At 32.7% G+C, this 3,659-nt stretch overlaps 1 protein-coding gene across 1 annotated transcript in view; it reads left to right on the top strand.

The window, feature by feature from the left end:
- The window catches only part of CNBD1 (cyclic nucleotide binding domain containing 1), a 359,205-nt gene that overhangs the window by 254,448 nt on the left and 101,098 nt on the right, over positions 1-3,659 (top strand). The gene's annotated exons all lie outside the window — the stretch shown is intronic.

Raw genomic sequence — 3,659 nt, 5'->3', positions numbered from 1 at the left:
TGATGCCCAGAAAAATTTTGTTACATTTTTTTTCTAGAATTTTCATGGTTTCAGGTCACATATTTAAGTCTTTAATCTACCTTGAGTTAATTTTTATATATGGTGAGAGATAGGGACCCAGTTTTATTTTTCTACATGTGGCTATTCAATTTTATGAGCACAATTTATTGAATAGGCCATCCTTTCCTGAGAGTATGTTTTTTTCTGCTTCATTGAAAATCAGTTAGTTATAGCTCTATGGCTTTATTTCTGGATTCTCTATTCTGTTCCAATGGTTTGTGCATCTACCTTTATACCAGTACAATGCTGTTTTGGTTATTATAGCCTTGTATTATAATTCGAAGTCAGATAATTTGTTGCCTCCAGATTTGTTCTTTTTGCTTAGGGTTGCTTTGGCTATTTGGGCTTTTTTCTGACTCCAAAGGAAATTCAGTATTGTTTTTTCTTGATCTGTGAAAACTGTTGTTATTTTGATGAGATTTGCATTGAAACTGTACATCACTTTAGGCAGTATTGAGATTTTTAACCATGTTGTTTCTTCCAATCCATGAGCATGGGATGTTTTCCATTTGTTTGTGTCATCTCAGATTTCTTTCATCAGCGTTTGTAGTTCTCTTTGTAGAGATATTTAACCTCCTTGTTAAGTGCATTCTAGGTATTTTATTTTCTTTGCACCTATTATAAATGGTATGGTATTGAATTCTTGATTTCACTCTCATCTTGACTGTTATTAGTGTATAGAAATGCTACTGATTTGTGTACATTAATTTTGTAACCCAAGACTTTACTTAATTTATCAATTTTTAAGAGGTCTTTGGAGGAGTCTTTAGGCTTTTCTACATATGAGATCGTATTGTATGCAAACGGGGATAGTTTAACCTCCTCTTTCCAAAATTGGATGCCTTTTATTTCCTTTTCTTGACTGATTGCTCTGGCTAGGACTTCCAGTACTATGTTGAATAGAAGTGGTAACAGTGAGCTCCCTTGTCTTGTTCCAGTTCTTAGGGAAAATGCTTTCAATTTTCTCCAATCAGTATGATGTTGGCTGTGGGTTTGTCATATATGGCTTCTATAATTTTGAGGTATATTCCTTTTATGCCTAGTTTGCTGAAGGTTTTTATCATGAAGGGGTGCTAGATTTTATTAAATGCTTTTTTTCTGCATCTATTGAGATATGGTTTTTGTTTTTAATTCTGTTTATGTGATGAGTCACATTTGTTAATTTGCATATTTTGGACTATCCTTGCATCCCTGGGATGACACCCACTTGATCGTGATGGATTATCTTTTTGATGTGCTGTTGGATTCAGTTTGCGAGTATTTTATTATTTTTGCATCCATATTCATGAGGGTTATTAGTCTGTAGTTTTGTTTTCTTGTTGTATCTTTTCAGACTGATACTGGCTTTGTAGAATGATTTAGGGAGAATTTCCATTTTATCCATATTATGGAAGAGTTTCAGTAGGATAGATGTCAGTTCTCTGTAGTTCTGATAGAATTCATTGTAATTCTGTCCTAGGTTTTTCGTTGTTGGGAAAATATTTATTACTGTTTCAATCTCGCTAACCATTATTGGTACATTAAAGATTTTTATTTCTTCTTGATTAAAGCTTGAGAGGTTGTGTGATTCCAAAAATTTATCCATTTCCTCTAGATTTTCTAGTTTGTGGGCATAGAGGTTTTCATAGTAGTCTTGGATGGTATTTTGTATTTCTGTTGCATCAGTTGTGATATCTTCTTTTTCATTTTTGATTGAGCTTATTTGAGTCCTTTCTCTTCTATTCTTGATAATTTAGCTAGTGGTCAATCAAATTTGTTTACCTTTTGAAAGAACCAACTTTTTGTTTCATCGATCCTTTGTACTGAGTTTGGCTTGTTATTCTTTTTCTAGTTAATTTATATGTGTCATTAAGTTGTTAATTTGTGATTTTTCTTTCTTTTTGATGTAAGTGTTTAGATGCTATGAACTTCTCTTTTAATACTGCTTCTGTTGTATTCCAGAGTTGTTGGTAACGTATGTAATTTTTGTCATGCAATTAAAAAAAATCTTTTGAATTCCATTTTGATTTCATCATTGACCCACAGATCATTCAGCAGCAAGTTGTTTAATTTCCATGTGTTCGTGTAGTTTTGAGAGTTCCTCTTGGAATTGATTTCTAGTTTCATTCCAGGAAGGTCTGAGAAGATACATGGTATGATTTCAATTTTTTAAAATTTTCTGAGACTTCTTTTGTGACGTAACACATGATCTATCTTGGAATATGGTCAATGTGCTAATAGAAGATTGTATATTCAGAAGTTTTGGGGTAGAATGTTCTGTAAATGTTTGTTAGGTCTGCTTGTTCTAGATTCCCATTTAAGTTTGGTGTTTCTTTGTTGATTTTTTCTTTGATGATCTGTCCTGTTTTATCAGTGGGGTGTTGAAGTCCCCAGTGATTGTGATGTTATTGTTTATTTGTTTGCATAGATCTAGTAGAAATTGTTTTATTAACCTTTGAATTTCTGTGTTAGGTGCATATATATTTAAGATTGTTATGTCTTCTTGCTGAATTGCTCTTTATCATTGTGTAATGACCACCTTTGTCTTTTTTTACCATTGTTGATTTAAAGTCAATTTTATCTGATGTGAGCATGACTACACCTGCTTGTTTTTGGTTTCTATTTATGTGGAATACTTTTTGCCATCCCTTTACCTTGATTTTATGAGTCTTTATAAATTAAATGGGTTTCTTGAAGGTATCATATATTTTGGTTGTGTTTTTTAATCCATTCCTCCAACCTATATCTTTTTAGTTGTGAATTTAGACCATTTGCAGTCAATATTAATATTGATATGTAAGATACTGTAACAGTCATCACGTTGATTGCTATCTAGGTGCTTTATTTTTTTCCCTTGTGTTATAGTTTTATAAGAGCTATGAGTTTTTACTTTTGGTTGTTTTACACTGGTGGTTATCAACTGTTCTTTTCAGTATATATAGTATTTTTAAGGATTTCTTGTAATGCAGGTTTGTGGTGACAAATTTTCCTTAGTGTTTGTTTGTCTGGGAAAGATTTTATTTCTCCTTCATTTATGAAGCTTAGTTTTACATGATACAACTATCTTGGCTGACAGGTCTGTTTAGGATAGCTAAATGTAGGAGCCCATTCCATTCTGGCTTGCATGGTTTATCTAAGAAGTCTGCCATTAGTTTGATGTGTTTTCCTTTGTAAGTTACTTGATGCTTTTATCTTGTAGTTTGTAGCATTTTCTCCTTCACTTTGACTTTGACCACTCTGATGGCCATGTGTCTTGGAGATGACTTATTTGGAATAAATCTCCCTGGAGTTCAATGTCCTTCTTGTATCCCAATGTCTAGCTCTCTATCAAGACCTGGAAAGTTTTCCTCCATTATTCCCTCAAGTAGGTTTTCCATGATTCTTGTTTTTTCTTATTCTCTCTCAGAGATACCTATAATTCTTATGTTTGGTATTTTACATGGTCCCATAATTCTCAAAGGCTTTACTCATTTTTCTTCATTCTTCTTCTTCATTTTTGACTGAGTTAATTCCACAGCCTTGTCTTCAAGCTCTGAAATTCTTTCTTTGGTTAATCTAGTCTTGTTGAAACTTTCCACTATATTTTGAAGTTCCCTAAATGACTCTTTTATTTCCAGAAA

Source organism: Propithecus coquereli, unplaced genomic scaffold (genome assembly GCF_000956105.1).
Source record: "Propithecus coquereli isolate 6110/MARCELLA unplaced genomic scaffold, Pcoq_1.0 Scaffold2, whole genome shotgun sequence".
Lineage (NCBI taxonomy): Eukaryota > Metazoa > Chordata > Mammalia > Primates > Indriidae > Propithecus > Propithecus coquereli.
This window is presented reverse-complemented; position numbering and strand designations above follow the sequence as displayed.